This window comes from Manis javanica, chromosome X (genome assembly GCF_040802235.1).
Source record: "Manis javanica isolate MJ-LG chromosome X, MJ_LKY, whole genome shotgun sequence".
NCBI lineage: Eukaryota > Metazoa > Chordata > Mammalia > Pholidota > Manidae > Manis > Manis javanica.
The window spans coordinates 102,764,909-102,792,090 of record NC_133174.1 but is presented as its reverse complement, the minus strand read 5'-3'; the positions used below and the strand labels follow the sequence as shown (position 1 = coordinate 102,792,090).

At 35.0% G+C, this 27,182-nt stretch overlaps 1 protein-coding gene across 2 annotated transcripts in view; it reads right to left on the bottom strand.

Moving 5' to 3' along the window:
• RTL4 (retrotransposon Gag like 4) overlaps nt 1-27,182 on the bottom strand; it is a 327,445-nt gene that overhangs the window by 287,621 nt on the left and 12,642 nt on the right. The gene's annotated exons all lie outside the window — the stretch shown is intronic.

Sequence of the window (27,182 nt, the reverse complement as noted above, 5' to 3'; positions counted from 1 at the left end):
AAGTACAGTGCAATGCTACTGCCGAGAGCTTGTAACTGCACAAAGCCTGTGGCTGCCTCATTCTGTTACTTCAGAGCTATAGCCATTCTGTTTATTAATGTCCCTGAGTAGATGTAAATTACCAGTTGTGGTTTTACACAGAAAAGCCAGAAGCTGTCAAGGCAGTCATGGTTTATCTTAGAGTAATGAAGAGCACCTGAAGTAATCATGAACTGCTTAGAATGTTTGATTCATTACATGGGTTAATAAATTTGTCATGAAATTTATGTTTGAATCATAAATCTCCCTTCTGTTTCAAAAGACTTGCAGCTATTTCTAAAAAACTGGTGATACTTTAAGTGCACATATGTATCTGAAAACCCACATATATATGTGATTTAAATCTGTATGCCACAGAACAGCAAAATTTTATCTGAACTTAATATCTTAAATTTCTTTACCACAAGGCATAGAGAGTGCATGATGGTTTTCTTTTGGATTTGCCCATATATGTAATGAATGATAACAGAATATTTGTCTGATTTAAAGTAGTGTATCATGTTCCATCATTTGATATTATCCCTTTCCTTTTCTGCAAAGGTACTGTTCACTGGAAGAAAACATTTTGGTTAGCTTTCTAGGACAGTATTCTTTCTCTACTTAGTTTTTCTGTAAAAACTGATTTTATAATTATAGAAAAGAGCAGGATGAATCAAGGTGAATGAATCTTAAATCAGGCACACCTGTCTGCCATGGCTGCTCCTTCAGCTGAGTGCTGCACATCAGGGGCTCTGTCTGTGAGAGAAAAATCCTGGTGCTTAGTGTCTTTGCATGACATGGAGTTTTGTATGTAGATCAATTTAAAATGTACCTCTTGTTTACATAATTTGCATAATTTTAAAAGATATTGTTGCCAAACTTTGGAAATGTCAATGTTCAAACTGAAAATCTCCACTACATGTAACTTGCTGCCTCTGGATCAGTATGTGGTTTATAATCCCAGCCAGTGGTTTGATCTGTTCCAGTGTCAACTGCATATGCTCTGCTTCAAGGGGAAACTAGTCTTTTGTGAATTTTTTGTACGTAAGTATTTGTTACAAATATTTTAGCAAATGCTTTCTCTTTCTCTTGCTTGTGCATATGTTGGCTGGCATTACAGAAAAATAGTGCAAACATTATTTATTTCCTTACTGGGAAGTACGGGTTTTTCTTTTTTTTTCTTAGTGTGGCTCAGGGAGGGATGGTTTATGTTGAATGTTTAGTTTTTCTTCAGCATGAAACATCTTGTGGGATCTTTAGAAAACTTCACACTGTATGAATAAGAAAATAAAATATTTGAAACTTAAAAAAAAAGACACAGAGTGGCAGAATGGAAAAAGAAATAAGACCCATCTATATGCTGCCTACAAGAGACACATTTCAAACCCAAAGACATACACAGACTAAAAGTGAAGGGATGGAAAAAGATATTTCATTCAAATAATAGGGAGAAAAAAGCAAGAGTAGCAGTACTTATAGCAGACAAAATAGACTTCAAAACAAAGAAAGTAACAAGAGATAAAGAAGGACATCACATAATGATAAGAGGGTAAGTCCAGCAACAGGATATAATCATTGTAAATATCTATGCACCCAACATAGGATCACCTAAATATGTAAAGCAAATACTAACAGAATTAAAGGGAAAAACAGACTGCAACACATTCATTTTTGGAAACTTTAATAGATCACTCACATCAATAAACAGATAGCAAGACAGAAAATAAATAAGGAGACAGAGGCGCTAAAGAATATATTAGATCAGATGAACTTAATATCTACAGAACATTTCACCCAATAGCAGCAGTATATACATTGTTCTCAAGTGTACATGGAATGTTATCTAGAATAGATTACACACTGGGCCACAAAAAGAGCCTCAATAAATTTAAAAGGATTGAAATTATATCAAGCACTTTCTCAGACCACAGTGGTATGAAACTGGAAATAAATTACAAAAAAACAAAAAAAACCTACAAATACATGGAGGCTAAACAATGAAAAAATTAGTATGGAAATCAAGCAATACATGGAGACAAATGAAAACAAAAATTCAACAGTCCGAAATTTGTGGGATGCTACAGAAGTGTTTCTAAGAGGGAAGTACATAGCAATACAGGCCTACCACAACAAAAAAGAACAATCCCCAGTAAAAGCCTAAACTCACAATGAAAGAAATTAGAAAAAGAAGAACAAATGAAATCCAAAGTTAGTAGAAGGAAGGACATAGTAAAGATCAAATCAGAAACAAATAAAATAGAGGAGAATAAAATAACAGAAAAAAATCAATAAAAACAAGGACTGGTTCTTTGAGAAAATAAAGAAAACAGATAATCAGATAATCAAATTAGCCAGAATATCAATAAAAAAAGAGTACACAAATAAAATCAGAAATAAAAAAGGAATAGTCACAACAGATACCACAGGAATACAAAAAATTATTAGAGAATTCTACAAAAAATTATATGCCAATAAATTGAACATTCAAAAGAAATGGACAAATTCCTAGAAAAGTACAACCTCACAAGATTGAGCTAGTAATAAACAGAAAATTTGAACAGGCCAATCACCAGTAATGAAATTGAATTGGTAATAAAAAAACAACAAATAAAAGTCCAGGACCAGATGGCTTCAGCTGAATTCTACAAAAATTTAAAGAAGAGCTAATACCCATCCTTCTTAAAGTACTCTAAAAAGTAGAAGAGGGTTTTTACTTCTAAATTCATTCTACGAGGCTAACATCACTCTAATACCAAAACCAGACAAAGACACTACAAAAAAAGAAAATTATAGATCAGTATCCCTGATGAACATACATAGAAAAATCCTCAACAAAATATTAGCAAACTGAATTCAAAAACACTTCAAATGGATCATCCATCACAACCAAGTGGGATTTTTTTGAGGGATGCAAAGATGGTATGATATTCATAAATTAATCAGTATCATACACCAAATTAACCAAAAGAAGGATAATAACCACATGATCATCTCAATAGATGCTGAAAAAGCATTTGACAAAATTCGACATCAATTCATGATAAAAAATCTCAACAAAATGGGTACATACCTCAACATAGTAAGGCCATATATGACAAATACACAGTTAACATCATACTTAATGGTAAAAAGCTGAAAGCTTTTCCTCTAAGATCAGGAACAAGACAAGGATGTCCACTCTCACCACTTTTATTCAACATAATAGTGGAAGTCCTAGCCACACCAGTCAGACAAAATACAGAGATAAAAGGTATCCAAATTGGTAAGGAAGATGTAAAACTGTCACTATTTTCAGATGACATGATATTATTCATAGAAAACACTAATGATTCCACCAAAAAGACTATTAGAACTAATAAGTGGATTCAGCAAATTTTCAGGACACAAAATTTATATGTACACCTCTGCTGCATTCCTATATACTAAAAATGAACTAGCAGAATGCGAAATCAGGAAAACAATTCCATTTACAATTACATCCAAAAGAATAAAATACCTGTGAATAAACCTAACCAACGAGGTGAAAGACCCATACTCTGAAAACTATAAGACATTCATGAGAGAAATTAAAGAAGACAACAATAAATGGAAATCTATCCCATGCATGACAGGAAGAATTAATATTGTCAAAGTGGCCATCCTGCCTAAAGCAATTTACAGATTTAATGCAATCCCTATCAAAACACCACAGCATTTTTCAATGAACTAGCACAAATAGTTCTAAAATTCATGTAGAACCACAAAAGACTGCAAATAGCCAAAGCCATCCTGATAAAGAAGAACAATGCTGGGGGTATTACACTCTCTTACTTCAAGCTCTATTACAAAGCTGTCAAAACAGTATGGTACTGGCACAAGAACAGACCCATAGGTCAATGGAACAGAATAGAGAGCCCAGATATAAACCCATGCATATATGGTCAATTAATATATGATAAAGCAGCCATGAATATACAATGGGGGAAAGAAAACTTCTTCAATAACTGATATTGAGAAAACTGGACAGCTACATGCAAGAGAATGAAATTGGATTACTGCCTAAATCCATATACAAAATAAAGTTGAAATGGATCAAAGACCTGAATGTGAGACATGAAACCATAAAACTCTTAGAAGAAAACACAGGCAAATATCTCTTGAACATATGAATGAACAATTTTTTCCTGGACACAGCTCCTCAGGCAAGGGAAACAAAATCAAAATGAATAAATGGGACTACATCAAACTAAAAAACTTCTGTACAGCAAAGGACACCATCAGCAGAACAAAAGGCAACTTACAGTATGGATGAATAAATTTGTAAACAATTTATTTGATAAGGGGTTAACATCCAAAATACATAAACAGCTCATATGCCTCAACACCTAAAAAAGAAATGACCCAATTAAAAAATGGGCAGAGGATCTGAACAGATATTTCTACAAAGAAGAAAAACAGATGGCCAACAGGCACATGAAAAGATGTTCCACACTGCTAATCATCAGGAAAAGGCATATCAAAACCACAATGAGATATCACCTCACACCCATTCGAATGGTCACTATCCAAAAGACAAGAAATAACTAGTGTTGGAAAGGATGTAGACAAATGGGAACACTCTTAAACTGTTTTTGGGAATGTAAATTGGTACAATGGCTATGGAAAGCAGTACGGAGTTTCCTCAATATACTAAAAATCGAAATAATATTTGACCTAGTAATTCCACTTCTAGGAATTTGCCTGAAGAAAACAAATCCCTTATTCAAAAAGATATATGCACCCCTATGTTCATCACATTATTTACAATAACCAAGATATGGAAGCAACCTAAGTGTCTATCAGTAGATGAATGGGTAAAGAAGTTGTGGTACATATACACAATAAAATATTATTCAACCATAAAAATAAATCCTGCCATTGGCAACAGTACGGATAGATCTAGAGGGTATTATGTTTAGTGAAATAAGCCAGGCAGAAAAAGACATATACCATATGATTTCACTTATTTGTGGAATATAAAAACAGCAAAATAAAATGAACAAAAGTAGTAGACTCATAGATACTGAGAAGTGCCTTGTAGTTATCATGGGTGAGGGGTTGGGGTGGGTGGATAAAGGGACACAAAAATACTTAGTTATATAAGTTGGCCACAGGGATAGTAGTACAGCATGGAGAATACACTTAATGACTCTATAACATCTTACTACATTGATGGACAGTGACCGCACTAGTGGGGGTGAGGATTTAATAATATGGGTAACTGTTGAAGCACTGTGTTGTACATTTGAAACCACTATAAGATTGTATATCAACAATACTTCAGTTAAAAAAAAACAACTGGAACTCTCTCACAATGTTGTTGGAAATTTAAAGTGGTAGAGCCTCTTTTGAAGATAATTTGGCAATTTCTCAAAATGTTAAAAGTTAAACACACAAGAATGATATGATTTAGCCATTCTATTCCTAGGTATTTATTCTAAACACTAAAACCATTTTAAACTCTAAACACTGAAAACCATTCTAAACACTTTGATGTTTAGATGAATCTCAAAATAATTGCACTGAGTTAAAGAAACCAGACAAAAAAAGAGTATATACTATATAATTCCATTTATATAAAAATCCAGGAAATGGTATCTAATATATAATGACTAAAGGCAGTTTTCTAGGGCTGAAAGGGAAATACAAAGAGGAGCCTGTTGAAACTTTGGGTAATGATGGATATATTCACAATTTTTATGGTAGTATTGGTTTCATGCATGTAGACATATGAAAACATTAAGTTGTGTACTCTAAGTACAGTTTATTGTATGCCAATTATACCTCCATAAAGCTGTTTTTTTTTAAAGTACTATGGGAGTTCATAGCAGATAGACTCAAGATGGATCACAGTAGTAGGACATGTCTAACCTTCCCAATCCTATGGGTATAAGAAAGATCATTGGGAGTGAAATATGCTTTTCCAGAATCTATATTTTCCTTGAAATGAATGGAGTATAAAAAATCTCAAATTGTTTATTCAAGTTTTATATGAATCAGTTCCCTAGAACCTAAGATTTGGAAGGGTCTTAGTGATTCAGTGGCTTTCAAACACTACCCTATGGAGTACTCCAATTCTTCTGAGTTCTCCAGAGTGTATTCTTATATGAGAGAGTGGTGTTGTAGGGGTTGGAAAGGCATAGGAGGTAATTCTCCCTCTTCTATCCTGCTTCAATTAGAATAGCTCCACTCTTACGTTTTATATTCTGCATTTCAGAGTAATATTTTATTTGAAAAACTAAAAGAACTCCACAACTATAAAGAAAAAAATGGAAAATCACATGTGTAACTGAAACAGACTGCTATGTGACTAATTTTTCACTGTATCCATTTATTATAGTATAGCTAAAACATTAGAGAGATTGGGAGGTCCTGCTTACTATTCTAGTTACATCAGCTCTAGCATGGAATAGGAAGCGATGAGTTATTGAGCAAGAGAGAAGAATGGGAAAGCTGGATGACCTAATTTTTCATGACCCAATTTTTCTTCCAAAATGATATAGATCAACAATAATAATAATAACAATAAACATTTACTGAGCACTTACCATGTGCCAGTCACTGGACTAATCACTTTATACATATTAACTCATTAAATCTTCACAACCACCTTATGGCATAAGAGCTATTTATCATCCTCACTTGTCAGACATGGAAACTGAGGCATTGGTGGTATGGAGGGAGGGTGAGAAGGTGGGAGGAAATCTGACCCCTGACCATCACAATCTTCACTTTTTTTTTTATCAGAGCCACTCTATTTTTATTTGTTTATATATTACAATCTGCATAAGATTTCCATGTAAAAACAGTTTTCACTACTAAAAAATTTTTAAAGAAGTTTGAAAAGAGTGTTATAGATGAAAATACTGAAGACAAAGAGAATGTATTTTATCTTTAGTAACAGTAACAGCAAGTTCGTGGCAGGTCCTGATTCTTTGTTCAGCATTCTTTCCTATATGCCACTATTTCATCATGAACCCCAACAAAATCTCATCAAATTTTTCATGGAATAGATGAAAAATCAAAACTGAAAGTACATACTGTCTAGAGAAAAGATCCTATTCTGAAATTCAGAGTGAGCTATCCTCCCTCCTCCAGGAAGTAAGCAGCCATCCATCTCTAACATCCAAACACTTGAGGTAAAAGATTTTTCCTTGACCACCAGTGGGCACTGAAGTGTACAGAGAAGTTAATTCTATGATGGGACTTATCTTTCTTAGTGCAAATCATTAGGGTTCTGGATAGAATTTAAGTTTAAGCTACTTGCATCAAACTTTTCATAGGGATATGCCTTAAAATAGAAGGCAACCATATTTTCCATTTGATTTCAACATGCATTTGAAAATGACTCATCAAAGTTCTGGCCGAGCCAGGGTGCAGGCTTGGTGCTCAACCTCTGTCTCAGATTTCAGACACTTTCTTTGCAGTTCCAGGCCCTAAGACTTTCATCTCAGATGCAAACCTCAGAACTTTGAGGAGGTCTATGAAGTTCCTGAATTGTTATGCAAAATTTTGTATGTATTTGCATATATTTCTAGAGAGTGAGTCTTTAGCTTTCTTCAGAATCTCAAAGAAGTTCACCAAAGGGTTAGGAACCACTAGCTTGGACTAAGTTTCTTTGAGTGAACTGGGCATTAATCAGGAGGTAAGCTTGATCTGAAAGCTTCAATAAAAATAAAAACTGAGTCAAGGGCTTTACTTTTCTGTCTGCCTACCTGCCTGCTCCTTTCTCTTGTGGGCAGCATGAAGAGATATAATGAAGAGAAACAAAAGCTAGGTTATTTTGTGCTGCATGTTCTATTTGTATGAGGCCAGATAACCTGTGTAGCATATGTTTTTGCCTTTTAACTTGTTGCTTTAGTATCATAGAGGTAGCCTGATACAGTGGAAAAAGTATTGGCTGTAGAGACAAAAAGACCTGGATTCAAATTCAAACTCCACCACTCCAGGGCAAATTACTTAACTTCTTTGGCCCTCTGTTTCCTCATTTATGAAATGAGAATAGTAGGAGCTACTTCATAATGTTGGTGTACAGATTCAATTGGATTAGCTAAGATGTCTGATAAATAGAATGGGCATGATAAATAGCAGAGATTCTTATTAGAATTCACTATTATCACCACAGACACAGTCTTCCTACTCTTGTTTTTTTAATTACCTCTACTTATTTCTCTCTGTCCTCCTAAATCTATTTATTTTCCTGGTTGGCCCCTTCCTTCTCTCTTCCTTACTTCCCCTTCTTTTTTAATTTCTTCCTGCCTTCCTCTCTTTAATGTCTCTTTGTCTCATTCTCAGTCTGTGTTCCCTGTCAACTACCTGTCAGGAAGAAGGGAAACATGAAGCAACTTAAAAGATTCTAAGACACAAATAGTCAAGGGAAAAGAAAAGGAATTTATTAAGTCACATTTCAAGTACTAGATCTCATTACTAAAATTCTGCATCTTCACCTGAAACCTTGTATATAAATATGCAACTGCCTCTAAAGTTACCCTGTCCTCTGAATGGCTCAATCTCAGCCAAAATTAATGTCAGGTTTCCTGTTGCATTCAGAGCTGAAAATAAGTCCCTGGATGCCATGGAGATTTAAGTTCTCCCCAAGCTCTTGAGCTTTTACTTAAATGAAATGCCAAACACCCAAACAATATTTACCCAAGGACTTGTTTGCTACATTACTGACTTAAAATGTGGTAGAAGCCCTCTTACCAATGCAATAGAGACAAATAGATGGTTGACCAATCTCAAATCTCCTTTAAGGCTGAAAATAATTTTAAAAAGATGTATTCCTTAGATATTTTAACTTAAAAGATAAATGTACATTTATTTCCCAATATTTTGATATGGAACCAAGGCCTACATTATAATTTTTCTTGTATAAAATGCACTCATAAATGTCATCAATAATTTCTAATTTCAGTTCTTTTAACATGGAATAAACCTACAGATATTTGTAAAGCATATCAAGTGAAGAATTCTTCTAGATTGTATGATCTTATTCCTAATTACTTATAGTTGTCATAACCCCATTTGGTTTGACAGCAACATTTTTAGCGACATGGATTTACTGAGTTTTTCCAAATCATTTTAATATTTTTATGTTTACTATTAAATATATCATACAAAAGTAATATATAATATACATATATGTAAAATATAAAGGATAAACATTAAATGAGCATCCACATACTCACAACACAGTTTAAGAAATATGTCATTACAAATAACTTTGAAGGCCCTTAATGTCAAGCACTGTGAAGGGTCTGATATTTTACCATACCCTCTGAGCAGTTAATCCCCTGGCAAACATTAAGCTGTTTTCATTATTTAGTTTTATCTATCCTAGATATTTTATATAAATGGAATCATACAATATGTGATCTTTTGTATCTGGGTTCTTTCACTTAGCATGTTCTCAAGGTTCATCCATGTTGCACCACGTATCAGTATTTCATTCACTTTAATGACTGAATAATATTCTATTGTATGTACATAACATAGTTTACTCACCCACTCATTCATTAATGGGCATTTGGGTTTTTCTACCTTTTTGCTATTGTAATGAGTGTTGTTATGAACATTCAGGAACAAGTCTTTGAGTGCATGTTTTCAATTATCTTGGATATATAACTAAGGAGTGGAATTGCTAGGTCATCTGGTAATTATATGTTTAAATTTTTGAGGAACTACCAAACTGTTTTCCACAGTGGCTAAATCACTTTATATTCCTATGAACAATGTAGAAAGGTTCCAAATTCTCCACATCCTTACCAGCATGTTATTTTCCAGTTTTAAAAAAATTACAGTCATCCTAATGATTGTGAAGTAGAATTGTGTGATTTCCATATGTATTTCTCTAATGACTAATGATATTGAGCATATTTTCATGTGCTTATTGGACCTTTATATATCTTCTTTAGAGAAATATCCATTCAATTTATTTGCCTATTTTTAATTGGGTTATTAGTCATTTTGCTGTTGAGTTGTAAGAGTTCCTTATACATTTTTGATATTTGGCCCTTATCAGATGTGTGATTTATAGATATTTTCTCCCATTGTATACATTATCTTTTCCTTTTCATGATAATGCCCTTTGGTGCAAAAAAGTCTTTAATTCTGATTGAATTGTTTTTTTATTGTCCATTCTTTTTGTGTCACATCTTAGAAATCATTACCAAATTCAAGGTCATGAAGAATTACCCTTAAGTTTTATGCTAAGAATTTTATAGTTTTAGCTACTATATTCAGGTCATTGATGCATTTTGATTAACTTTTGTGTATGATGTGAGGTAGGGGTCCAATTTCAATCTTTGGTAATGGATATCCAGACACCCAGCACTATTTGTTGAAGAAAGTATTATTTCCCCACTGAATGGCCTTAGAATTCTTGTCAAAAACCAGTTTGCCATAGATGTATGGGTTTATATCTGGACACTAAGTTCTATTACACTAGTTTATATATTTGTCCTTATATCAACCTCACACTGTTTTCATTACTATAGCTTTGTACTAAGATTTGAAATTGGGAATGTTAGTCCTGAACTTCTTTCTTCATTTCAAGAATGTTTGGGCTAATCAAGGCCCCTTTCTAGTCCTTAATAATTAGATGATTGGATTTTATATTTCTGCAAAAAGAAGAAAGGGAAGGGAAGGGCAAGGTAAAGGCAGGAAGGAAGAAAGAAAAGAAAAGAAAGGAATGAATGAAGGGAGGGGGGAGGAAGGAAGGAAGAAAGAAAGAGAGAAAGAAAGAAAAAAGAGAGAGGGAGGGAAGGAGGAAGAGAGAGGGAGGGAAAGAGAGAGAGAGAGACAGAGAGAGAGAGACAGAGACAGAGAGAAAGAAAAAAAGAAAAGGAAAGGAAAGGAAAGAAAAAAGAAAAAAGAAAAAAGGGCCAATGGTTTTCTGATATGTACTGCATGAATCTATAGACTGCCTTGATTTGTATTGCCATCTTTAACAATATTAAGGCTTCCAATCCATGAACATGAAATATCTTTCTATTTATTTAGGTCTTCTTTAATTTCCTAAACAATGATTTATAATGTTCAATGTATAAGTCTTTCTCTTCCTTGGTTAAAAATGTATTCCTACATATTTTATTCTTTTGGATGCTGTTATAAATTGAATTTTTTTTCTTAAATTACTTTCATATTGCTCACTGAATATTTTGGAGCTCAGCTCATATGTCTTTTCCCATTGTCATCTTAGATTTTGGCCTTGTAATTTACTAATATCTAGAAATCTCTTGGTTGCCCCTAAGAACATTTTAAGCAATATTTTATTCATTTTTAGTTCTTTGAATGGGGGCAAGGTGTCAAATAAATTAATGTTCCTTATCCCAATAAATAAAAGTACCATACAATATACAGGCACGCACTCTGATAAAAGTGATCATAGTCATAACATCTTAGTAAGAAATTATAGTTTGACACAGCCCTCTATCTTTCTGGGCTTATCTGTAGCCTGAAAATCCTTAACACAGTTCTTTGGAAAACAATTTATGATTTATAATGCTTGACATGTGATGTGGCACCAATACTGCTCCCCTGCGACCCCCGACATTGCTCCAGGGGCTGAGCAGCTCCAGAGAGTAGAGCTTCTGGGCACTAAAGGGTGCCACATACAAATATGAAATGTCAAAGGAACCTGGTTCAAAGCAAATTTATAAATACACCAGAGAAAGATTCAAATGAAATTGACCTCATGAATCTTCCAAAAAGTGATTTCAAAATAAAAATCATTACCATGCTCAGGAAGGTATAAAAAAATATTCAAGAACTCAGGAATGAATTCCAGTCAGAGATCCAATCATTACAGAACACAGTATCAGAAATGAAACATACAATGGAAGGTTTTAAAAGCAGATTAGATAAGGTGAAAGAGACAATAAATGAAATAGAAATTAGAGAAAAGGAATACAAAGAAACTGAGGCACACAGAGAAAAAAGGATCTCTAAGAATGAAAGAATATTGAGAGAACTGTGTGACCAATCCAAACGGAACAATATTTGTATTATACAGGAACCAGAAGAACAGAGAAAAAGGGATAGAAAGTGTCTTTGAGGAGGTAATTGCTGAAAACTTCCCCAATCTGGGGAAGGAAAGTTTCTCAGACCATGGAGGTGCACAGATCTCCCAACATAAGGGACACATGGAAGATAACACCAAGACACATAGTAAGTAAAATGGCAAAGATCAAGGATAGGGACAGACTATTAAAAGCAGCCACAGAGAGAAATAAGATCACATACACAGGAAAGCCCATCAGGCTATCATCAGACTACTCAGCAGAAACATTACAGGCCAGAAGGGAGTGGCATGATGTATTTAATGCAATGAAGCAGAAGGGCCTCAAAGCAAAAATACTTTATCTGGAAAGATTATAATTTAAATTTAAAGGAGGGATTAAACAATTTCCAGATAAGCAAAAGCTGTGAGAATTTACCTACCACAAACCATCTCTACACTGTATTTTGGAGGGATTGCTATAGATGGCAGTTTTCCTAAGGTTTAATAGATGCCACCAGGGGGTAATAAAACCACAGTAAAGAAAGTAGAAAAGGGAATTACTAAGCAAATGCAAAATTAAATCAACTATCCCCAAAGTCAATCAAGGGATAGACAAAGAGTACAGAGTATGATACCTAATGTATAAAGAATGGAGGAGGAAGAAAAAGGAGGAGAAAAAAAGAACCTTTAGATTGTGTCTGTAATAGCATACTAAATCAGTTAAGTTTGACTCTTAGATAGTAAGGAAGCTAACCTTGAACCTTTGGTAACCACGAATCTAAAGCCTGCAGTGGCAATAAGTACATAACTATTGATAATCACCCTAAATGTAAATGGTCTGAATGCACCAATCAAAAGACATAGAGTCACTGAATGGATAAAAAAATAAGACCCATCTATATGCTGCCTACAAGAGACTCACTTCAAACTTAGAGACAATTTCCTTCTGTGCCTAATTTGTAAGAGTTTATTTTTATCATGAATACGTTAAATTTTTATTGAATTTTCACTGTACCTACTGAGATGACATGTTAATGTGATAGATTACATTAATAGATTTTCTATTCTATTATTGCATAAGTCAGTATTTCTCACATAGGAGCCTAAATTTTATTTTCAAAGCATTTCTGAAATTAAAACCTTGCATGTATGAAATAAATCCATCTGGCCTCAATGAGTTATCCTTTTAAATGTTGCTAGAATTAATTTTTAAAATGTTTGCATTACAATTTTTTATCTATATTCATGAGTGAGGTTGACCTCTAGTTCTCCTCCCACATGCTGTCCTTCTCTAGTTTGGTATTATGGTTATATACTCACCATATAAAATGATTTAGGTATTGTTTCCTCTTTTTATCTCCTCTAAATACTTTGTATAAAATGGTAAAATTCTGTAGATCTGGTGTTTTGCCTATGGGGAAATTTTCAATCAGTGAATAAGTTCCTTGAATGTTATAGTTAATTTGACATTTCTCTTCGGTAATTAATAATTTTCTATAAATCTATTCATTTCATCTAATTTTTCAATAGTATTAGTATGAAGTACTTTATAATATTCTCATTAATCTCTTATAAAATCCCTTTATTCCTAATATTGTTCATTCAACTTAGGTTTTATAGAAACAAAAATTTTATTTTTGTAGTTATGTTCCATTAGCTGTCATAATATTAAAGTTAAATTATGGAATTACAATACCAAGTTTAATTGGCCTAAACAGGTTTGGAAACAAATACAACCCTATCTTGACTTTTATACCTCTCAACTGGTGGCAGGTAGTATATTCTGACTTAACAGAAAGAAATGTATTAGCTGCAAGTATTCAGTTAGTCCTAACAGTCAGTCAATAGGTTTTACAGAGGGACTGGAATGTAGATATACAATTCTTTAAATGTATAAAATTCTGTCTATATGTAGAATGAAAAGAGTTATTTTTTCAATTTGATAAAAAGTATTTTTAATGTCCTGTCAGCCCCTAAGCTCAGGAATGTAGTGCTTTTTCTGTTCTCCAATAAAATATGGTCTTTGGTATTTAGAAAAAGGGACACTTCTAAATTTGAGGGCTAATCTTAAAGTTAATGAGCTTCCAAGTTCTAAAAATCCTTAAGCTTTACATACCTATGTGCAAACTCTTGACCTATGTAATGAAGTCTTTTTAATCTGAAAATAGTTCAAGTCAACAAATAAAATATCCTTGCAAAGATCCTATTTTGATGACCATGGACATTTTGAAAAGAAGACCAAAATATTGCTTATGGTTTGGCCTGAAATGGGAACTGAACACTGTCATCCTAAAACTGAAGTCAGCTACATCATGGATTTCTATAAACATTATTCAAAATGTTGACTTAGCAAGCAGTAAGGAGAAATGCTGTAAAAACATCTTATATTAATTCATCATCATTTTTAAAGAGAGAGAAACCATGCTACAGGCTGGCCAATAACATGTGTGACATAATAATATATATGTATTTGATCTCTTTCCCCTGTTTCTGACCCAGAGCTCCTGAAACTCACAATTTCCTGAGTAATGGGGATGATAGGAATTTCTTACACAGAGCTCCTAAATCCCTTGGAATTTCCTGGGTGATAGCAACATTGTTTTTGTTGTTTTAATGAAGAGACTCTTGGTGGGCTCCTAGATGGCTTCAGAATGGGGACTGGTCACCAGAAAGACCAAGCCATGATTATAAGCTTAGAACTAACAGCTCCATTCCCATCCTCTGGGGAGGAAAGAGGAACAGGAAATTGAGTTAACTGATCATTCCTACACGATGAAGCCTCCATAAATATCCCTAAACTATGGGGTTTGGAGAGCTTCTAGGTTGGTGAACACCCTGTACCAGGAGTGTGCAGCAGCTCAACTCCATAGAAATATAAGCTCCAGCACTCAGGGCCCTTTCAGACCTTACCCTCCATACTTCTCCACCTTGCTGTCCATCTGTATCCTTTATAATATAACTCACATAAGTAAATGTTTCCCAGAGTTTTGTGAGCCATTCCATCAAGACTGAGGGGGAGTTGTGTGGAAGTCCTCAACTTTGTAGCCAAGTCAAACAGTAACGTGAATACCTTAGGGGCCCATTACATGTCAATGATATCTGAAGTGAAGCCAGTTTTGTGGAATGGAACCCTTAAACTTGTGAAGTCTGATGTTAACTGAGTAATTAGTGTCAGAATTGAGTCAAATTATAGGGCATCCATGTAGTGTCCAGAGAGTCGGAAAAATTGGCTGGTTTGTGGGGAAAAACCATGTATTTGGTGTCAGAAGTATTATGAGCAAAGAAAGAGCTTCCATTTAACATGAAATACAGCAAGCATTTTAATGATCAACTGATGATTATTGAACATTAGAGCTGGTAATATACTTTGAGTTTAAAGATGACCCAAGAGATCACAGATATTACCATCTGGGCCCTCAACATTTCTCCACAATCCTTTCCCTGGTTAATACTCTTTCCCATTCCAAACAACTGATATTTAACCTTGTGTCAACTGTCTCCAAGTCCTTTAACCCTTTGTAATCAGACTCAGCAGAAAGTCTCACTGCCTTTATTAGAAGGGAAAAAACACACCAGTAAGTGTCAATTTCCTACCTTATTACTCTAATATTTCTAATAATGGCATCTATCTTTTCCTCTTCTTATATTTCAGAGCCCACTCTAATCCAAGGCTAACTGTTCTTGGCCAAAGCTAATATGTTCTGTCAAAGGCTTACACATTCTCATGTCCAAGACCAACTCCTTCACATATCTCACTTTCATTGTCACTCACTGATTGTGACAATAGCCTCCACCTTTATGCTGGAGTGCACTCCCTTTCACATCCACTAGAACTTCAGCAACAGTATCTTCTCTCTCCTGTTCCTCTATCCTTGATCTGGAGGAGAGATCCTTCCCCTCACTCTACAAACATATTTTTCTATTTAAAAAAACTTACATTCCTCCACTATGCCTACTCCTACAACCAAACTTTTATCTCTCTGCCTTCCCTTGACTACGAAACTTGGTGAAAGAATAGTCTATATGCACTCTCTTTATTCTCTAAAATCCCTGTCATTCCTTTTATAAAAGTGTTGATTGGTTGCTGATTTTATGAAACATTAGTAATTGTGTTCACTATAAAAAATTGGAAAACAGATAAAAAAGAAGAAAATATATATTTTAAATGCCCATAATCTCAACACCAAGAGGTAAACATTTCTGATGCTTGATGTCTATCTTTTCCCTCTATATCTTCATACAAATATATGCATATTTGTTGTGGTAACCAGCCTCCAAAGATGGCCCCAATGATTCCCACCTCCTGGTGGTCACATCCTTGTTTAATTCCCTCTCACATTGTAATAGGGTTGGTCTCTGTGACATGTATCAGATGACGGAAGTGATGGTATTACATTTCTGAGATTGGGTTAAAGAAAACTGTGCCTTCCTTCTTTGTCTCTGTCTCTGCTCTTTTATGGATCAGTTACTCTAGGTTAAGCCAGCTGCCATGCCATGAAGACATTTGGACAGTCTACTTGTTTGTCCATAAAATAAGGAAAAGAAGTCTCTGGCTAAAAGCCAGGGAGGAACTGAGGCATGCTAACAACCATGTGAGTGAATTTAGAATAGTTTTCCCAATCCCATTCAAGCCTTGTTATGACCACAGCCCTAGCCAACATTTTGTCAGCAAATGTTTGAGGGATTCTAAGCCAGAACTAGCCAGGTAATGCACCCACAGATTCCTGACCCTCAAAAACTCTATGATAAAATAAATGTTTGTTGTTTGAAGCTTCTATGTTTTGGTCTAATTTGTTGTACAGCAATAGATAATACAGAAGCACTTTGGAACCAGCTTCTCTCAAGACTTATTTCTGTATATGACAAGCCCACAGCTAACATCATATTCAATGGTGAAAAGCTGAAAGCTTTTCCTCTAAGATTAGGAATAAGACATTCTATTGAACATAGTACTCAAAGTCCTAGCTAGAACAAGTAAGCAAGAAAAAGAAATAAAAGCCATCTACATTGGAAAGAAAAAAATTAAATTGTCCCTGTTTGCAGTTGACATCATCATATATATAGAAAAACCTAAAGACTCCATCATAAAAACTGTTATAACTAATAAAAAAACTCAGTAAAGTTACAAGATACAAAGTCAATATACAAAAATTAGTTGTGCTTCTATATACTAACAATGAAATATCCAAAAAGGAAATTAATAAAACAGTCCCAATTATAATAACATCAAAAAGAATCAAATACTTCGGAATAAATTTAACCAAGTAAGTAAAAGATCTATACACTGAAAACTATAAGACGTTGATGAAAAAATTGAAGAAGACACAAGTAGAAGGAAAGTTATCCCATGTTCATGGATTGGGAGAATTAATATTGTGAAAATGTCCATAACACCCAAAGCTATATACAGATTCAATGCAATTCCATCAGAATTCTAATGTCACTTTTTCACAGAAAAAGAAAAATATCCTGTAATTTATATGGGATCACAAAAGACCCTGAACAGCAAAAACAATCTTGAGAAAGAAGAACAAAGCTTTAGGCATCACACTTCCTGGTTTAAAAATTATTACAAAGCTATAGTAATCTAAACAGTACGATACTGATGTAAAAAGAGACACAGACCAATGGAAAATAGTAAGAGAACCCAGAAATAAACCCATGTATACATAATCAACTAATCTTTGTCAAGGGTGCCAAGAATGCACAATTGGGAAAGAACAGTCTCTTCAATAAATGGTGCTGGGAAAACTGAATATCCATATATAAAAATGAAATTTGACTCCTACCTTACACCATACACACAAATTAACATGACATGTATTAAACACTGAAACTGAAGACCTGAAACCATAAAAGACCTGAAGATAACATATGAAAAAAACCTTGACTTTGGTGTTGATAATGATATTTTGGGTATCACACCAAAAGCACAGGCAACAAAAGCAAAAATAAACAAGTGGAACTACATCCACCTAATAGCTTTCTATACAGCAAAGTAAACAATCAAAAAAATGAAAAGGCTGCCTGCCTACAAAATGGAAGAAAATATTTGCAAACCATATATCTGATAAGGAATTGATATCCAAATGCATAAAAAATACATACAACTCAACAGCAAAAAATGAACAAAGAACTGAATAAAAAATGGGCAAATGACCTGAATAGACAATTTTCCAAAGACATACAAATGACCAATAGGTATTTAAAATGTGCTCAACATCACTAATCATCAGGGAAATGCAAATCAAAACCACAATGAAATATCACCTTATACCTGTTAGGAGTGCTATCATCAAAAAGACAAGCAATAAATGGCAAGGATATGAAAAAAAGAGAATCCTTGAACACTGTTGGCAGGAATGTAAATTGGTACAATCATAGAAAACAATTATAGTTTAAAAATAGAACTACCATGTGATCCAGCAATTCCACTTCTGGGTATGTATCCAAAGGAAATGAAGTCATTATCTCAAAGAGATAGTGTCACTTGCATATTCACTGTAGCATTTTTCACAATAGCCAAGATATGGAAATAACCTAAGTGTCCATTGACAGATGAGTGGATAAATAAATTACATATATACACACAATGAAATATTATTTAACCATAAAAAAGAAGGAAATCCTGCCATTTGCAAAAGTATGGATGAGCCTGGAGGACATTACACTAAATAGGCCAGACACAGTAAGACAAACACTATATGATCTCATATGTAGAATCTAAAAAAAAAAAAATCAAATTCAGAGAACTAGAGAGTAGAACACTGGTTGCCAGGGGCTATGAAAGGTGGTGGAGGAGTGATGAGCAATGGGATAGATGTTGGTCAATGGGTACAAACTTCCAGTTATAAAATAAGTAAGTTCTGGGTATCTACTGTACATGTTGATTATAGTTAATAGTACTGCATACTTGAAATTTGCTGAGAATAATCTAACTGTTCTTACACATACAAAAAAATGGTAACTATGTGAAATGGTGGATAGGTTAATTTGATTGTGGTCATCATTTAACAACGTATATGTATATATTAAATCATAACATTGTACACCTTTAAAAATCATGTTGTAGAACTTAAATATATGTAATTTATATTTGTTAATCAAATTTTAGTAAGGCTGGAAAAAATTTAAAAGAACACATTACCATGTCCATAACTATAAGCTTTACATTATTATTTTTAAAGACTGCATTATATTTTATTTTAAAGATAAACCACAATTTGCCTAGTTAATCTCCTACTTTATAAATTTAGGTTGTTTCCCAGCTACAAACAATATTATGATTATAATTAATTGCCTATACATTAAATATTGTATATTTATAGCATTATTTCTTTGGAATAAATTACTGGAAGTATAATTGCTCATTTAAAGCCTATAAACGTTTTTAAACTTTGAAAATGCATTGTAAAATTGCCTTCCACAAATCCTTTCTTTAATGTTGAAAAACTCACTTATGGAACTCTATGTGATATTATTTCTGTTTATTTTGTTATATTGTTTAGTTTGTGGTGGAAAAATTGGTAGTTATTATTTCCCCCAGGATTTCAAATATATAACTTTCTTTAACATTCTCTCTCTTTTTCTCTCTCTCAACCTTCTATGTCTCTACACTATGTCTGAGAGGAAGTTAATTGTCCTGATTTATACCAGACTCTGAAATCAATCTATCTAGCTTTGAATCCTTTACTTGGGCAAATTACTTAAAGTCTCAGTATTTTCATTTTTAAAAGAACACCTAACTCAGCACCTACTTCCTTAGGTACAGAATGCATGATATTAGTTAATGTATATAAACGTGTAAAACACTTAGAATGTTCTGTATAATATATTTAGCCCTCAATTTTTAAGCTGCTATGTATATTAGTTTTGTGGGGCTGCCATAGCAATGTATCACAAACTGGGTGGCTTAAAAAAACTGAAATTTATTCTCTCACTGTTTTGGAAGCTAAAATCAAAGTATCTACAGGGTCCTACTTAATCCAAAATTTATAGGGAGAGAATCCTTCCTTGCTTTTTCCAGCTTCTGGGTATGCCTGACATTCCTTGGATTGTGTCAGCATAACACCCATCTCTCCCTCCATCGTCCACAGTCTTCCCTGTATCTGTTTTTCTGTGTGCTCACCAGTCATTGTGTGAGTGTCATTCTGTGTGTCCCCTCTTCTGTGTGTTCACCAGTCACTGGATTTAGGGTTCATGCTAATTTGGTATGACTTTATCTTAATTACATGCAGAAAGACCTTATCCTCAGTAAGTCACATTCTCATGTTCTGGATGGATATGAATTGTGGAAAGGGACACTATTTTACCCACATATAATAGTACTTATTTTTAATAATTTTTATTAAGGTATTATTGATATACACTCTTATGAAGGTTTCACATGAAAAAATAATGTTGTTACTACATTTACCCATATTATCAAGTCCCCACCCATATCCCATTGCAGTCAGTGTCCATCAGTGTAGTAAGATGCCACAGAGTCACTATTCGCCTTCTCTGTGCTACACTGTGTTCCCCGTGACCTGTCATATCATGTGTACTAAACATAATACCCCTCAATCCACTTCTCCCTCCCTCCCACACCCCTCCCCTTTGGTAATGGCTAGTCACTTCTTGGAGTCTGTGAGTGTGGGAGTTTGTGGGAGTTTTCATTTTCTTTGCGTAATTTATTTCTAGTTTTATACCTTTGTGGTCTGAAAAACTGGTTGGTACAATTTCAATATTCTTGAATTTATCGAGGCTCTTTTCATGGTCTAGTATATGATCTATTCTTGAAAATGTTCCATGTGCACTTAAGAAGAATGTGTATTCTGCTGCTTTTGGGTAGAGAGTTCTGTGGATGTCTGTTAGGTCCATCTGTTCTAATGTGTTGTTCAGTGCCTCTGTCTCCTTACTTATTTTCTGTCTGGTTATCTGTTCTTCAGAGTTAGTAGAGTGTTGAAGTCTCCTAAGATGAATGCATTGCATTCTATTTCTCCTTTTAATTCTGCTAGTATTTGTTTCACATATGTAGGTGCTACTATGTTGGGTGCATAGATATTTATAATGGTTATATCCTCTTGTTGGATTGACCCATTTATCATTATGTAATGTCCTTGTCTCCTGTGACTTTCTTTGTTTTGAAGTCTATTTTGTCTGATACAAGTACTGCAACTCCTGATTTTTTCTCCCTACTAGTTGCATGAAATATCTTTTTCCATCCCTTTACTTTCAGTCTGCGTATGTCTGAGTTTGAAGTGAGACTCTTGTAGGCAGCATATAGATGGTTCTTGTTTTTTTATCCATTCAGTGACTCTATGTCTTTTGATTGGTGCATTCAGACCATTTACATTTAGGGTGATTATCAATAGGTATGTACTTACTGCCATTGCAGGCTTTAGATTCATGGTTACCAAGGGTTCAAAGTTAACTTCCTTACTATCTAAGAGTCAAACTTAACTCTTTTAGTATGCTATTACAGACACAATCTAAAGATTCTTTTTTTTCCTCCTTTTTCTTCCTCCTCCATTCTTTATACATTAGGTATCATATTCTGTACTCTTTGTCTATCCCTTGATTGACTTTGGGGATAGTTGATTGAATTTTGCATTTGCTTAGTAATTCCCTTTTCTACTTTCTTTACTGTGGTTTTATTACCCCCTGGTGGCATCTATTAAACCTTAGGAAAACTGCCATCTATAGCAATCCCTCCAAAATACAGTGTAGAGATGGTTTGTGGTAGGTAAATTCTCACAGCTTTTGCTTATCTGGAAATTGTTTAATCCCTCCTTTAAATTTAAATTATAATCTTTCCAGATAAAGTGTTTTTGCTTTGAGGCCCTTCTGCTTCATTGCATTAAATACATCATGCCACTCCCTTCTGGCCTGTAATGTTTCTGCTGAGTAGTCTGATGATAGCCTGATGGGCTTTCCTGTGTATGTGATCTTATTTCTCTCTGTGGCTGCTTTTAATAGTCTGTCCCTATCCTTGATCTTTGCCATTTTACTTACTATGTGTCTTGGTGTTATCTTCCATGTGTCCCTTATGTTGGGAGATCTGTGCACCTCCATGGTCTGAGAAACTTTCCTTCCCCAGATTGGGGAAGTTTTCAGCAATTACCTCCTCAAAGACACTTTCTATCCCTTTTTCTCTGTTCTTCTGGTTCCTGTATAATACAAATATTGTTCCGTTTGGATTGGTCACACAGTTCTCTCAATATTCTTTCATTCTTAGAGATCCTTTTTTCTCTGTGTGCCTCAGTTTCTTTGTATTCCTTTTCTCTAATTTCTATTTCATTTATTGTCTCCTCCACCTTATCTAATCTGCTTTTAAAACCTTCCATTGTATGTTTCATTTCTGATACTGCATTCCGTGATGATTGGATCTCTGACCAGAATTCTTTCCTGAGTTCTTAAACATTTTTCTTTACCTCCATGAGGATGTTAATGATTTTTATTTTGAAATCTCTTTTTGGAAGATTCATGAGGTCAATTTCATTTGAATCTTTCTCTGGTGTATTTATAAATTTGCTTTGAGCCATGTTCCTTTGACATTTCATATTTGTGTGTGGCACACTTTAGTGCCCAGAAGCTCTACTCTCTGGAGCTGCTCAGCCCCTGGATCAATGTCGGGGATTGCAGGGGAGCAGTGTTGGTGCCTGTGGGGAGGAAAGAGCTGTTTCCTGCTTTCCAGCTGCTATGCCTGCCTCCACTACCAGAACCAGTAGGCCGAGCACACAGGTATAAGCCTCTATGCTTTGCATTTGTAGCTGTTGTATGCAGGCTTCCCTCTGCCTGGCTTGATGCCAGGGGAGGGTTTGCAGGTTTGTGAACCAGGTGTGGGCTGGCTGGAAGGAAAGCTTAGCAGGCTGTGTATCATGGAGGGGGTCCTTGGAGCTGCACAGCCAGCCGGGGGCTGGAGCGCCTGAAAATCATGAAAGTTCCCAACCTGCTGGGCAGAGCACACATGGACAATTTTATCCACCTATACTTTCTCCTTAGCATTAAGCTCTGTGCAATCCTTGCCCCTTTAGCAGCCCTCTCACTGTTAGGAAGTCTCTCAGACTACCTGCCTTTCTTTTGTCCCAGATCAGCTGGATATGGATCCCTGGTTTCCACAAGCCACTAGAATCTCAGTCTCTCCAGGTATTGTGCCTGTCTTAGCTTTCCAACCCCCCTAATCATGAGAGCCCCATTTAATGTAGGTTTGTGCTCCCAGAGCAGATCTCCAGGGCTAGGTGTTCAGCAGTCCTAGGATTCCACCCCCTTCCTGCTCTGTTTCTCTTTCTCCTGCCAGTGAGCTGGTGTAGGGGAAGGGCTTGGGTCCTGCCATGTCACAGCTTTGGTACGTTACCCTGTTCCTTGAGGTTTCTTCTTTTCTCCAGATGTATGCAGTCTGGAGCATCCCTCTTTCCTGTTGCTCTTTCAGGATTAGTTGTATTAATTATATTTTCATATTATATGTGGTCTTAGGAGGAAGCCTCTGTCTCACCTCTAATGCCACCATCTTTAATCCAATCCCACACATAATATTTCTAATGTTCTGCTTTCTTTTCCTTCATTCTTTTTTTCCTCTTATATTCTTGATTACTCTCCCCAGAGATTTGTCACTTATGTGTTGTTTCAAAATCTGGCTCTTAGATTTACTTATCAGTTTTCTGGGCTTCTGTTGTCTCATTTCTTCTTTCAGCTATAATAATTAGTTACTCATGCATTCCTAATTTTTTCTAATTTTTCCTTTTCTAGCTTCATGTTTTTTTCCTTTCTTGTTTGACAAAAAATTATGTGGATTTTCCTTTGAATAATGTGTTGCATGTGCTCTCCAAATTGTTAGTATGTTGTATTCATCATTATTATAGAAATAATATGGCATTAAAGTTTTGATTTTATTTTTGATCCTGAAATTATTTATTAGAGTAAGTATTTTTTAAATATTATGCCTTTTTTTATTTTGTTTATTTACTCTTGGTTTTTAATATCTAGGTATATTGAGCTGTGAGCAGAGAATGAGAATATGGACTAAATCACTTCTGCTTTTTGTAATACACTGCAGTTTCCTTTGTGGTGTTAAAAATAAAAATTATTTTTGTAAATGTTTCATGAGCATTTAGTAAAAATGTGAGTTCTGGGTAGAGCACAGTTGTAGATATAGATATATATACATAGTCAAACTAAGTAATTATATTTTTTAATTTGTTGGTTTTCTCTCTTTTTTATTTGTCTATTTGATCTGTCAGTTATAATGCAGGGGCTGCTACTTGCCAACTCAACATCCATTCCACCCTTTCTTCTTGGTAGTGGGGGCCTGCCTGAGTTTCACTGGGCATATTGGCACCCAAAAGACCACATTTTCCAGCCTTCCTTGCAGCTCCCATATAAGTTCTGGCTATTGTAATATAAGTGAGATAAGAACGTATAGCAGGGGCAGCTCCTCTTCTTTTCACTGCCTTCTACCTGAATATAGATATGATAGCTGGAGTTCAAGCAGCCATTTTGGCCTATAAGGCAGTGTATTAATAATGGCAAAACAGCAAGACATAAAGGCTGGAATATCTACATCCAGTCTTGTTTTCCATAAGGAGAAATAAGCCTCTATCCAGTTTAAGACCCTGCTATTTAAAGTTTTTCCTTACATGCAGCCAGAAGAAATTCTAACTATACAGGTAGGTTAATGTCTCCCACTAGGATTATAATTTTGCTAATGTTTCCTTGTAATAGTCTTTGCTTTATAAACTGCCATGCTACATTACTTGGTGTATAAATGTTCATGACTAATGTTTATTGTAGTTTTTAGCATTTTTCAATAAAACTAACATTTTTTTCATAAGTAATACTTTATGCCCTGCTTTTCTAATTCATTTGATATTAATTGTACTCCTTTTTCTTTGATTATCTTTGTTCCTAACTTTTCTCATTTAAACTTCAAACCAAGGCAATCTTATTTCTGCTCCCACTGATGCACTACAGCCATTCTTGTTAAGGTCCCTTTATTACTAAATTCCTCACTATACTTTATGTTTCTGGAATATTTCACATTCTTGTTTTTCAAGGTACTATTTTCTTTCTGAAACCCAGAGCTATATTTCTATCTAAGTGAATCTCCCTCATCCATTTCAAAACCGAATCCATCTTCTTATTCCTCCTTCAATCTGCTTCCTTCATATACCTCATTTTGGTTAATACCTACACAGCCAGCCTTAATATGATTCTTCACTCTTCTTTCTGCCTCACTCTATATTTCTAATGAGTCACCAAATCCTGTCAATCTTACCTCAAAAATGTCTCTTCAATCCTCTCTATCACAGATACTTTTTAATTCAGATGCTCATTGTCTCTTGCTTGGATAATTTCAATAGCTTCCTAAATCCATGGCCTTCTAGTCTCTCCCTCATTTCCATAAAGCCTCTAATTCCACTCCATGACTAATAAGCCATATATTTGATCACATATCTACTTTTCTTTTAAAAATCTCTTGATTCTCCATTGCCAAATTCCTTAGTATGGTGTACAAACTTCTTGAAAATCTGACACACTCCTTCTTCTCCTTCCTCTCCTGCCACCCCTTCCCCACACATTTCCTATGCTCCAGCTGTAGGTAGAGTTCTCATACCACTAAAAATATACTTTCAGTAAATCCTTTCATAACTCCATATCTTTGCACATGTTGCTCTCTCTGAATAAAATATCTTCTCTATATTCTTTCTCCTGTGCACTGTCATTGATCCTTCAAGTCCCAGTTAAAATATCACCTCTTCCATGAGGCTTTCCCTGACTCCCACAGACTTAGAAATTAGTCTTTCTCCACCAGACTGCCACTATTTTACCCACACCACTGATATAGCACTAATTATGTGGTGATTATGTTTTGTGCTGTCTGTTTTCCTCCTATACATTTCAAGCTCCTTGAAACCAGAAACTGTCTTACTCAAATGTAGGATCTGCCAGAGTGTCTGGCTAAAAATGGGGAATAGCCAGGGTCAGAATGAAGAGAAGATTCCTGGTCCTCAAGGCACTGACACCCTCCCAGCTCACTAATGCCTAAAATCCCACCTTTCCGTCTTTGACTTAAGGCACTCACCATTGCTAAAATGTGTTTCTGGGATGGGCCAGAAGTGTTTATAGCCATCTTACCAGATCTTTTCCAAAGAACACATTAAGGGGGGTATAAAAAGTGCATTTTCATCACCAGGTACTTATGGGGAAATGGAGGAAAACAGACACCACCCTTTGTTGGCAGAGACTTTCTCTCTCAATGTAGTCCTGTGTCATCTTGGTGGATAAAAGTGGAAGCAACTCATTACTTTTTAAATAAATAACCATGATTCTTTTGGTTGCTTACACTGCTATGTATTCCCTTCACCTTTTCCCCTGCTGTAAATGACACAAGGACAGAGATCTTTACCTGTTTTGTTCACTGATACAGCCTAAACAATAATTGTTAAATGAAGGAGTGTATATGAGAATGGAGGTAAGGATGGTTATATTACTTGGTTTCAGAGTTCACAGCTTCCTTCAACAATTAAGGAAACTGTTAACCATTGAGTCTGTTGTATAACCTTTGTCATAAAGACACATCTTTATCTCTAAGACCTCTTCCACATCTGAGTTTGTGATTCTATTAGAATTACCTGATGTTGGCATGCTTTGGGGAACACTACAGAACAAATGCTTGCTTTGGACATACCCTAAAATATTAAATCATGACAGCATCCATCAATTGTACTGCCCAAGACTATTACTGAATTATAGGGATATATAACTGTCTCTGTCAGAGCATCTTCCTGGGAGTGGCTTCATCCACTTTCCTCCCTACTCAACATCCTTGCTTTACTAATCAGTGCAAGGCTTGTCTGGTTGGTCTGTGGTTTCTAAATAGGAAAATGGCTATTGAGAATGGTTATACAACATTGTTTAATGTGGTTCTAAAGGTGCTAGTGACGCTCCCATCAGGTCACTCTGCTTATGATAAGTCTGATGTCAGTCATTACCAATATAGCCTCTGAGGATATAGCTTACATATTTCCTATCAGTCTCTGGCTCAAGAAAATGGGTCTCAGAAATCATATCTTGCCTGCTTATGAAAATGAGTCTGAGGACCTCACGGATGATGTATTTAGCATAGCCCTATCTAAGAATAGGTCAGAGATGACGGGAATAAAAT